The following is a 13,309-nucleotide window of genomic DNA, read 5'->3' on the forward strand; positions in this document are numbered from 1 at the left end:
TTAATGTTTCCCCTCGTGGTTGATGTAGATTCTACCATCCTCACTGGGGGGTGACTTGATGTGTACATGAGTGCAATCTTTGGTATCTAGTACCTCAGAGTAATGTGCTACGTGGTAGAAGTGTTGCATATTGCTAGTTGTCACCTCAGGCATGAGGGAAAAATAAATGTGCTCACTGGCATGTGGTAGTATGGCATCCAGGAACTGGTGGAGTACCCTGGATGCTAATACCTGTAACACCTGCTTCATGATCAACTGGGGACATGAAGCAGGTGTCACAGGCATTAGCATCCAGGAACCGGTAGAGTACCCTGGATGCTGATGCCTGTGACACCTGCTTCATGTCCCCAGTTGGTCTTTGGAAGGTAACTGTGGCTATTATCCTACTACACATACCTTTGTCTCTACTGGGATGGGTTCCCCTCTGTTGACTCTGGGTCTGAGATGAGGGTGGCAAAGCTCAGTGAGTTCTTGTAGTATGTTCTTGTCCACCCTATAGTGCTCTGATAACTCCAGCTCATGTAGCCCCTGGAAGGTAACCCAGGGCCTAAACACTCTTCTCCTCTGCCTAGGCCTAGTGTAAGCAGCAGCATCTAGCACATACAGATGTAGCAGACCTGCAGCAGCCCCTAGCATTATCTCAGTTAAAATTCCCAAGTCTGTACTCCAATGGTGCAGAGTATGGGGGAACATCAGATTGCAGGGTGTCTGCATACGTTATAGTGCTCTGCTGTAGGTGATGACTGCATAATTGGCTATCTATGATGCATTACACCTGCCTAGTATATTAACATCATTTAATGGCCATAGTTTGAGTTCAACAGGGATCAAAACTAATTAAAATGTCATTGGATTTTAGATGCTCTCAGCACTACCATGTACCTCGCAAATGTCTGCTCCATAGGTAAACAAGGCTTAGCACTTAGTGGACACACCCCACCAGACTTCCACTCTCAGAACAGAGGCCCTCTGCATAGCCATGGGGAAACATGCGCCCCTTAACTAAAAAAGGCTTAAAAGTCAGTGCACACACTGGCGGTGGACCACACAAACAGGTGCAGCTAAACTTTAATCAGCTTGGAACTCATTTGACACACTCTCTCCTGATGTCAGCTACCTCCTGTGTAGACACTGTTCTTCTCAGCATACATATAGGAGATATGTGGACACAATTACCCAAGTACACTATTCAGTAACTCCACCTCATTTGCATAGGGATCTGTGCTCACAGCCTGGAAACTACATGCTTCAAAGCCCTGCCACGTTAGTAACAGCACCAGTGCTCCATTGTAGATACTCCATGCAGGTTCTATAATACATTTATGTCACATAATATAAATTTTGTTTTTCCACTTTTGTTTTTTAATAAGGTGTGTTTGTGCACTGTGGGGCACTGTGTAAACATGCCCAGATTATTAAAAAATATATATTATTTTAACATATTTTCTTTAACTTTTGAGGTATGCAGAGGATAGTTACACTCATATACGTATGTGGTATGCCATTTCTATCCATCTATCTACATTTTTACAGACCTGTTTTTCTGTTTACATTTCTGTACACCAATTTTTTCCAGGTACACTATGGACACACGGGGTCTGCAGAGCTGCCTATCTGCTTGCTGGATCACTACCTGCTTCATTTGTATGAGATTCACTTAGTTATGAGGTGATTTGCATGTCATGGAACTTCTCATATTGGTGTGTGCATGTGCACCACCCTGCATTGTTTATTGAATCAAAAACCTGCTTACTTTCATGTAAGCAGCATGGCACAATGCCAGCATGTAGGCTTTATTAAATTCCCCCTAAATGCAGGTATCATTTATTCAATGGTTTGTAATTTATTCCCATCCATCAATTGATACCAGCATATCAAATTATTCTCTTTAATTTTATGCATTACATTTAAATTAAAAGTGCACAGATTATTTTGTTTATATGCTATTGGAAACAAACAAAAAAAACATGCCCTATATCCTGGATTTTTGTAAATATAATTTCTAAAACTCTTTAAGGTTGAGGTAATATAGGAAGAGTAAAGTATAATATTTCTGTTTTCTAAAATGTACCCCAGGATTTAATAAACTTAGTGTAGGCACCATGTAGAGCCTACATGACCACAGTTCCCCCTTGGAAGTGTGCCATGCATATTAATGATGGCATGCTGCTGAGGGAGATCACAGGAACAGGGATATTGAATCAGTATAGGGAGATGTGTAGAAGCTACACATGGTTGTGTATGCCTGGTCAGATGTTACATAGATGATGAGGCCTCCATTAATGCACCTGCCACTGTTGAAATGCAGTGAAGACTGTTACTTGTGTAATATTCAATGTTTTTTTTTTTTTTGCTTGTGAGGCGCGTAGCAAGAGCAGTGCTCACATATAGACAACTGACACCTACTACACATCTAAAAATAGAAGCCAGATGTAATCAATTATCATAATTTAATTTAATTATTTTATTTATTTTTATTTTTTATTACCGTTTGGGTGCTGTGGAACCGAGCACCCCTTATACATACATAGCCGACAATTGCCAGACATGTAAAAATATGAACTGGATGTAATTAATTATTTAGTTACAGGCTAAAGGTTTGTTTATGCATGTTTATGTGTGTTTGTGTGGCACGCTGCTCAGCAATGCTAACAGGTAGCGCAGTAGAATATGCGGAGGTGTAATAATTTTCATAATATCTAAGTAGCTAAATGGGTAAAGTTTTGGCTTTATGTATAGTAGGTCCTGGGTTCAAATCCATAGCAGGCAGCACATGTCTGTAATTTAATGTACTATTTTTGTATAATTTAATAACAAAATTGTAAATTATGTCACTGCTATTCTATGCTGAGCTCTGTTCAACCATGATAACCACCACATAAACATGATAACAGCTGCTAATGTTTGCAGGTGCTAAGCTTTGCTGAAACCCATACCACAGTTGTGCAAATTTTCACACTGCTCAACTCTGCTTAGCTGGTTTGCAAGCTGCTAAGTGATGCAGTGCTTTTTGGAATGTTGTTCAAAGACATGTAAGGGTGGGAAAACAGCCTGTATTAAGTGCAATAGGTGGGAATACTGCAGTATTCATTGGAGTTCAGTCAATTGTTGATATGGCAGGTAGTTCTGGTGAAGGTGCTCACTTTCAGTTACAAAAGTGGGGTATTTAGGAGTCCAGGGTCATGGCTGGGCTCCTTGTAAAAAACATGAAGTCATGCTGATGCAGAGTGGTTTCCAGGGCTTAGAGTGTAAGGGGGAGGCCTGAGACTGGCTGGTCAGGGAACTCACCACTGTTACTGGTATTCCCCGCACAGGTAAGCAGTGTTGTCACTACCATGATGACCTGAAGAGGAGAACGTTGGACACCTGGGTCTAAGAAGTAACAGCAGGGAATGCCAGACAAGTATGTAAGTATGTGTTCCACTGTCTTAACAAAATACAAGCTGAATAATTGCAAAACTGGTATGCATAATGGCATGCTTCTCTCACAATAGCTGAGAAGGCTCACAATGTCGAGTCCCATGCCAAGCACCTGGCCAGATTGCACTGCGAGTATGGCGAGTACAGATGTATTATGCTAACTGTAGTGCATTAGGCATGAACGAGTAAAGCATTTATTGCAATAATCTGAAGGTAATGATACTCGACACTAGAAGTCTAAACCTCAAAATGCACTCCTAAAAACATTGATGTCTGTGCAGTAACTGAGACCTGGTTCAAGGCTCCAGACAGCACCACTGGAATACCAGGCTACATCTCTTACCACACCTTTCGGCCACCAAACCAAGACCGAAACACTAAAGGTGGAGGAGTGTCCATATTCACCAAGGATATTCACACCTCCAAGCTAGTTGCCCAACACAATGTGTCTGAAATTCTCCAGGTGCAACTAACACTAGGTAAGACTGCAATCCAAATTGTAGCTTGCTGCAGATCCCCCGCCATGCCCCACAATTCTCATTACACCTTTCTAAACATAATGGACAATATTAAGATACAACCAAACACCCTAATACTGAGTGATTTCAACTACCCTGCCATTAACTGGGAAAACTACTCAGGTACCAAAACCTTTTCCCAACAGTTCTTGAAATTCATAAATTCCATCGCCCTGGGTCAACTAATCCATTGTCCCACCAGGGGCTCCAATATCCTAGACCTGGTCATTACCAACATGGAAGATAGATGCTCCACACCAGTGGTCACCCCCTCATTGGTCAGGTCTGACCATAAGCAAATCACCCTTGACATCCACATCCCACCCCCAACCCCAGTAAGGAAACCTCTGTAAAAAAACTTATCCAAAGCCAACTTCATGCTACTCAAGTCAGAAGTGACAAACTTCATGACACCCATGCAGACGGGAACTGAAAGTTCGACTGCTGAATCCTACACTAAGGCACTGTATGAGCATATCCACTTGTGCATGAATTGTGCCATCCCAAATAGAACCAAGATGCTCTCCTCCAAAATATGGAAGTCAATCTGGTGGTCCCCTGCCATAAACAAACTATATAACAGAAGGAAGAAACTGTTGCAGAAAAGAAGAAAATCCCAGGATGCAAAAAACTCCCTTGCCAGCCTCAGTAAGGAGCTGAGATCCCTCATAAGATCCTCCAAAGCTAGTGACGAAAATAAAATTACCAAAGATTCTAAAGACAACCACAAGGCATTCTATAGCTATGTCAAGAATCTAAATGGCAATGCTCAGATCTGCTCTGAGCTACAACCTAATGGCATTAAATATACTGATCCCAAGGATATTGCCAATATCCTGGCAGATCAATTTAGTGCCAACTTCAGCCCCCTCTCACCCCTAAAGGGCCCATCTCAATACCAAAATATTGCCAAATTCCGGTAATCATGGCCACACAGGTAGAAACTGCACTCTCCAAAGCTAAGAATACAGCATCTATGGGACCAGATGACATCCTGGGCTGTGTACTACATGAACTACAAAATGAACTGGCACCTCACCTAAGTGTCATGTTTAATCATAGCCTCACCTCAGACTTCATGCCCACTGAGTGGCGCAGCTACAGTTATCCCACTCCACAAGGGGGGATCCACCTTGGATCCCAGGAACTACCGTCCCATCAGTCTGCCGAGCCTGATCTGCAAGGCCATGGAACTCATTATCATGGAACTTATAAACAAAGACATTGGCAACCATCAAACACTGGACCACACCCAGTTTGGGTTCATGAAAGGCATATCTTGCCTCCTGAACCTGATTGACTTCTTCAAATCAGTCTCCAGAGCTGTGGACAAGGGTAAGGCAGTCCACACAGCCTATCTTGACCTCACCAAGGCCTTCAACACCATCCCCCACTCTGGAATAATAGATAAACTTACTAAGCTGGGCATAAATCCCTACGTCACTCGATGGGTTGCCAACTGGCTTACTGACAGAACCCACATTGTAAAAGTAACCGACTCCAAATCCAGATCAAGTCAAGTGACAGGTGTAGTGCTTCAGGATTTAGTCCTGGGACTGCTCTTGTTTGGCATCTACTTCTCTAAAGTACAGGCCAACACTAAGGGACTCTGGCTAACAAAGTCTGCAGATGACTGCAAACTGGGAGCCATTATTAAATCCCCAAATGATGTGGATATTTTACAAAAGGCCCTTACAGAAACAGATGCTTGGTGCCAGAGTCATGGGCTCAAGCTTAATGCCATGAAATGTATAGTTATCTCCTTTGGAAAAAAACATGTATCCATGAATTACCACATAGGTGGCAGTACACTAAGCACTGAAAGGGTGATGAGACACTTAGGGACACAGGTCGACTGTGGTCTCACCTTCGATAACTACATCCCTACAACAGTCAGGGAATCATTCTATGTGGCACACCTCATCACTAAGGGCTTTTCATCCAGAAAAAGAAGTCATTGTCCCACTGTACTCATCCCTCATTAGATCCAATATAGAGTACAATGGCCCATTTGGTATGTACCTCAGAAGACATCTGCAACAGTTGGAAAGGTCGTAGAAATACTTCACTAAAAGAATCACAGGCCTAAAGCAGATGCCCTACACTGACCACCTTAAAAAAACTCCAGCTATACTCTGTCGCATGTCGTCTACTCAGAGGCAATCTCTGCTTAACATACAAGGCCATGTCAAACCCTGAGCTGTTGGACATGCTCCACTTAAAGAAATCCCAATCCCTCAGAGCCACATTCTCCAGGAATCTAAACCTTGTCATCACAATGAACAAAACATGCTGGAGGCATAGGTTCCTGACCTCGAGACTCCCCATACTCTGGAATAGACTGCCCATACATGTCAAGCAGTGCGCCTCCTTGGCCCTCTTCAAACGGAACCTTGACAATTGGATGGGAGATAGGAAATTCAACCCGGGGATCATGGCAGTCGCCCTGCTAGACAGGAGTCCAGGGAAGTAAATATTGTGGGAAGAAATATCCAGGGAATTGTTATGGCTAGGCTTGTATAGGCCCTAGGGCCTAGGGCTGATAGCCTAGTACCAACCTATGAACCTATGAATAAAGTATATACAAGAAAATCTGTAGTGCAATAAATGGGAAATTAGAGCTGTAATGCACTAAATGAACAATAACAACTGTAGTTCAACAAAAACAATAAACAATACCAATAACAGTAAGGAAAATGGTGTACAGCAAGATTGTGTTATCATAACCATCGCAGTAGAGCTATATTCATTGATTCTGTAACGTAAGGTTGCTGCAGTCAAGTATAACATTGTAATAGCTGTAGAATGCAAATCTAATGGTCTGCAAGCTCTACTGCTTAATTCGTAGTACTGTCTAAGGCTGTCTCCAGGCCAGTATCAGTCAAATAAAGCTCTCTCTTCTTCAGACTTCAGGCAATAAAAGTATATGGGTGAGGTAGCACACTCCATGGGCAGATATTGTGTGTGGACTTCACAGATATTTCAAACCAATAACAATAAAATGTGTTCACTGGCATTGTTGATTCTAAAATAAAACTGTATTAATATATGCAGTATGGTTGTATTCCATGCATGTGTGTTCTACTGTCACTGCAGTGTAGTATAACACTGTAATAGTACTAGAATGCTAGAGGAATGTCCTGTAACTTTCATTGCTCGGTTCATAGTATGGTTCCAGGTGATCTTCAGGCAAGTATCAGTCAGTCAGTCATGAGAAGTGATTTAGTAGATTCATCTGTTAAATGCCTTGTCTATGATACATTTTGCCACATACAGTCCTGGGTTCAAATCCAGTGGTATGTAGCACTAACTTTTCAGTATCAGGCATGTAATGCTCACATTTTCTCTCTCCCCAGGAACACAAAAAAAATATATGGATGAGGTAGCCCATGTTATAAGCAAAAATTGTGTTAAGATTTCACAGAATGTCAAATCAATACCAAGAATGTGTTCATCAGCATTGTTGATTCATAAATAAATCTGTGTAATCCAAGTATGGCTGTGTCTGTACTAAGTTTCTGCAGTCAATTATTACATTATTTTCAAATGCCCCCTGCAGTCACAGATATGGGGTTCTACTCCCATGCCTGCCAACTAAGGCATGATGGATGTCAAGTTTACTTACTGTACACAAACATACTTCTCAAGTGTCATGATTTCATGTAATGCAATTAAAACTGCCTAATCTATCTGTCACATGATTACCAGATACATTATTACCTGGAATGCAGTGTATTACCAAATCTGTTTACAGAACACCTCGGTCATTGTATAAGTCCACATTATGTGAAACTGTTCTGTGTGGTTGTGCACCTGCATTTGTTAGTGCTTGGCCCTTACTGTCTTGTGCTATCAGCTTGAGAGGTATGTATGCGCTACAACAGCTATTGAAGAATTGTAGTCACTGTAATCACAACTGGCACTACACACCTGTAGAAGTATGCATTACCAGTGTTTTCAGGGATATCATCTGCAATGTCACTAATGGAATGTTTTTCTCACTCTCTCCCCACCCCTTATTTTAATTTATTAATTATTATGTATTATTAGTATTAACATAGTTTGTTACACTAACTATACTTTGAAAAATGTTGTTGATTATTGTCATGATTTATTATGATACAATATTAACATATTTGTTAAACTGTTTTGTTGGCCTTATGGCTTACTTCATACTGGCATGCTGTTACAGTACTGACTGTTATGTTACTTAATCTTGTGTTCCACATAATATACATTAATATGTATTTAGATTAATAAGTATGTTGCTCCATTCTGTTAATGCTAACAATGGTTTAGTTATTACTAACCATAACGTATTGCTATACCTCATTTACCACAGCAAATCAAGGTAGGCTGGTTCCAGCTGATCCCCTACCTTGCCTCAGTCAGCCATGGCACCAGGTCCCAGCATGTCTGGGACCCAGAATGATGGTGCACACTCTGCTGACTCTGCTGCCCTGCACTACCTGCAGTGTCGGGTAGCACCACCCCACTGGATGGGGACAGGCCCAACCCGAAGCAGTGGTGGAGGGGGAGTTGTCACCCAGGCAGAGATGCTGATCTTAGTGCACAGAATAGTCCACGGTAGTATGACCACATCCTGTGCTGGATTAAGGACATGCTGGCCAACTTTGTGGAGCAGTCTCTCCCTGGTGCCCAGCTTCCAGAACAGCCACCCTCGAGGAAGTGATGGAATAGAACCAACAGTCCCAAGGGTGGGGAAGTGACTCATGCTGCTGCCGTCTGGAGGGACACAGGACTCAGATTCCACAAAACCATTCCTATCCAAGCTTTTCACATCCTCATGTGTCACACCCCCTCCTGTTGTCTTGTCTGTCTTGTCTGTTTGCAAATACATCCACATCTATCCAATGTATCTCCTCCACATGTACCTATGTCCCTTCCCTAACATTCCACTCTTACCTTACAAAAAACATCAGGATGGTGCAGTGGTGCAGCGGTAGCATTGTTGCCTCACAGCAAGAAGTTCTCCAGTTTGATTCTCAGCTGGGGTGCCTTCTGTGCAGAGTCTGCATGTCCTCCCTACATTCATCTGGGTTTTCTCCGGGTGCTCTGGTTTCCTCCCACATTACAAAGACATTCCCAGTTAACAAAAAGTAAATAAATAAAATGAGCATCGTCCCAAAAAAAATATTGTTCCATATATAGCTTTCCATTTCGCACACATAGGTTCATAGGTGTGTACTAGGCTAACAGCTCTGGAGCCAATGTAAGCCTGGCAAAAAAAGATTCCCTGGCATCATGCACGTTAGTTCCCAGTGCTCCTATCAAACAGGGCCACTGAAATGATCCCCGAGGTGAATTTTCTATTGTCCATCCACTCATCAAAATTTCTCTTGAAGAGGGCTAGTGAGGTGCTCTGCTTGACGTGAATGGGAAGTCTGTTCTAGAGCATGGTAGTCTCTGGGTTAGGAATCTGTCCCTGCAGCATGTTCTGTTTACTGTGGTAATGAGGTTGAGGTCCCTGGACCATGTGATACAGAGGAATTGAGATTTCTTCAGATGTAGAATATCTAACAGCTCTGGGTCAGGATTTGTAGGTCAGGCATAGATTGCCTTGAAGTAGGCGATATGAGACAGATTATAGCCGGACTTTTTTTTATTCTGTCCATGTAGGGCATGTGTCCAAGGCCTAAGATCCTCTTAGTGATGTATTTTTGTGGCCTTTCCAGTTGTTGTAGGTGTCTAGTGAGGTACATACCAAATGGGGCTTTGTATTCTATAATAGGTCTAATGAGGGACAAGTAGAGAGGGATTATGCCCGCTTTCTTCCTTGATGAAAAACCATTTGTAATGAAATGTGCCACACAGAAGGACTTTCTGACCACAGTGGCAATGTGGTTATCAAAGGAGAGGTTGCTGTCAGCCTGTGTCCCCAGATCTCTTATCACACCTTTGGTGTTTAATGAACTACCGCTGATGTGGTAGTTCATGGGCACCAGGTTTTTCCCAAAGGGAGTGACAATGCATTTTTTGGCATTGAGCTTAAGGCCATGGTTCTGGCACCAGTTATTTGTCACAGTGAGGCCTTTTTGTAGAATGTCTTTATCAGTTGGAGAGTCAATAATGGCTCCCAGTTTGCAATCATCTCTGCACTTGGTCAGCCAGAGTCCAATTTGTATTGGCTTGAATTTCAGAGAAGTAGATGCCAAACAGGAGAGGACCCAGGACCGATCCTTGTGGGACTCCACTTGTAACTGGTCGGTAGTCAGTTTTGGAGTCCACTACTTTCACAGTGTGGGTTCTATCTGTGAGTCAGTTTGCAACCCACCTTGTGACATAGGGGTTTATTCATAGTTTAGTGAGCCTATCTATGATTCCCGAGTGAGGGATGGCATCGAAGGTTTTGGCAAGATCAAGGTAGGCTGTGTGAACTACCTTGCCTTCATCCAAAGCTCTGGTGACAGACTCAAAGAAGTATCTCAAGTTGAGCAGGCATGATCTATCTTTTACATATCCAAGATGCATGGGTTCCAGAGTTTGGATTCCCTATGTACCTATTTATAAGGTCCATGATGATGTGCTCCATAGCCTTACATATCAGCCTAGTCGAGCTAATGGGACGGTAGTTCCCAGGGTCTGTAGCCGCTCCCCCTTTGTGGAATGGGATGACCATAGTGATGTGCCTTTCAGTAGGAACAAAGCCTGAAGTGAGGCTGTGATTGAACAGGGCATTCAGGTGTGATGCCAGTTCACTTTGTAATTTGTGCAGAACATAGCCAGGGATATTATCAAGTCCCATGGCAGCTGTATTCATGGCTTTGGACAGTGCAGTTTTATCCTATGCAGCAGTGATAATAGGAACTTGACATTCCTCTTGTATTGTGATAGGCCCTTTAGGGGTGAAAGGGAGGTAAAGTTTGCACTGAACCTGCGGCCAGTATATTGGCAATATCAATTGGCTTGGTATATGTGTTGCCATTGTGCTGTAGCTCAGAGCAGATCTGAGTATTACAATGCAGATTCTTGACATAACTATAAAATGTTTTGTGGTTACCTTTAGTATCTGTTGCAATTTTGTTTTTATAATTAGGTTTTGTGGATTTGATGAGGGATCGCAGTTTTTTGCTGAGGCTAACAGGGGAGTTTTCCCAGTCTTGGGACTTCACCTTTTTCTGCAACAGTTTCTTCCTTCTGTTGTAGAGTTTTTTTATGGCAGTTGACCACCATATTGGCTTCCTTATTTGAAGGAGAGCATCTTGGTTCTGTTTGGTATGGCCCATTCCATGCACTTGTTTATGGGTTCATACAGTGCATTGGTGTATGAGTCAGCAGTCATGCACCTATTTTCTGTTTGCATGGACATTGTGAAGTTAGCCACCTCTGTTTATAGAAGCCCAAAGTTAGCTTTGGAGAAGTTTTTCATGGTGGTTTCCTTTACTGGGAGTGAGGGTGGGATATGGATATCCAAGGTGATTAGCTTGTGGTCAGATCTGACCAGGGAGGAGTTGATTACTGGTGTAGAGAAACAGTCTCCCATGTTAGTAATGACCGGGTCAAGGATGTTGCTGCCCCTGGTGGGGGTAAGAATGAGTTGGTCCAGAGTATTGAATTAATGAATTCCAGAAAACGTTGAGCTAGTATGTTGATACATGAGTAATGTTTGCAGTTAAGGGAGGGTAGTCAAAGTCCCCCAGTATAAGGGTGTTGGGTTGTACCTTAATATTTTCCAGAGTGTTTAGAAATGTGGAGTGGGAGTCTTGGGACATGGTGGGGGATCTATAGCAGGCTACAACCTGGATTGCAGTCTTACCCAGTGTTAGTTGTACCTGTAGTATCTCTGATGCATTATGTTGGGCTACTAGTTTAGAGGTGTGCATATCCTTTATGAATATGGAGATACCGCTACCTTTAAGGGTTTGGCCTAGGCTTTGGGGCCAAAAAGTGTGGTATGAATTATAGCCTGGTAGGGCAAGGGTGTTCTCCAGAGCCTTGGACCAGGTCTCTGTTACTTCACAGATGTCGATGTTGTCCATTTTAAGGAGTGCTTCGAGTGAGTACATTTTGAGAATTAGACTTCTAGTATTGAGTAGCATAACCCTCAGATTACATTTGCTTGTAGCTGTTACATGTCCATTGGGCACAAGTAATTTGGTTCAATTGGCTTGATAACGCAGTTAAGTAGTCCTCACCTCTGTCTCTAGAGTGGAGAGTTCAAAGTCATGTATAAATTCTGTCAAAGTGCACAGTTGTTGCTGTACAAGAAGTGGACAGCTATGGTTCTTTCCTACACCCTTCCTGCATATCCTCACATACCTTTCATTATGTTTTCTCCCCTGCTTGCCCCCATTTCACCATTTTCCTATCTCTCTTTTTCTTTATATTTTTTAGTGTGGCACTGTGTGACACTCCACGTCACACATATTTTTTAGTGTGGCACTGTGTGACACTCCACGTCACACTTTTTTTAGTGTGGCACTGTGTGACACTCCATGTCACACTGCTTTGCTTAGCTCAGCTAAATAGCGCTATAATAACTGCATGTGTTTATACCATTGTAAGATACATGTACAAAATAAACACCTCTGTCATGTTTCAAACCTGAGCCCATCACACCAACAGTACACTGCATTAATCAGCCACACTACACAACTCTTTGTTAAAGCAGGTGGTTTAAAGAAAACAGTCATTAGGCATATTTCAACAGAGCAGCTCACCATGCCACACCTCACAAACTGGAATAAAATGTAATGGAAACAATGGGAGGGTACCTTGGACTCTGGTGCAATAGTGCACCACTAGACAGCCAAAGACATAATAATGGATGTAAGTGAGGCATGTGATAGCAGGTAAATGTGCCGTTTTATCAGCAACATGTAGAAAGACACCTACTAAGGCATCATTAGCAAAGTACTTGTACAACTGGGACCCTGGTGCAGAAATACATCCACATAAAGACAAGCACATAATGATGAATGTAGAAAATGTTTGTCACAGCCTGTATGTGTGCACATATATCTTGCAAATGCACCTCCTGCAGCAATGGCTCAGTAGCTCAGTCTGTTAAATGTCTTGCATACAGTACATTTTATCACACCCAGTCCTGGGTTCAATCTAGTGTTGTGTTGCATTTCAATTACATTATTGTGAAGACAGCAGTTAATGAATTACTCATGCATTCTTTATCCACACAAAGCATTGCAAATGAAATAACTGCTTTTAAGTGCTGGAAGCCACAGGCTTGCAGGTAGGAACACACTTCACATATCTGTAGTGCATAACTATATGTTGACTAGTACTCTGTTAGTGACACAGTTGCCTAGCATATGTACCATAAACACATGCCTTAATTAGAGTGCAAAGGGTACCCTCACTCTGGCTCTGCCTCTGCAACAAGGCTGACACAG

Source organism: Protopterus annectens, chromosome 16.part0, assembly GCF_019279795.1.
Source record: "Protopterus annectens isolate FY-2018-M chromosome 16.part0, PAN1.0, whole genome shotgun sequence".
NCBI classification, from domain to species: domain Eukaryota; kingdom Metazoa; phylum Chordata; order Ceratodontiformes; family Protopteridae; genus Protopterus; species Protopterus annectens.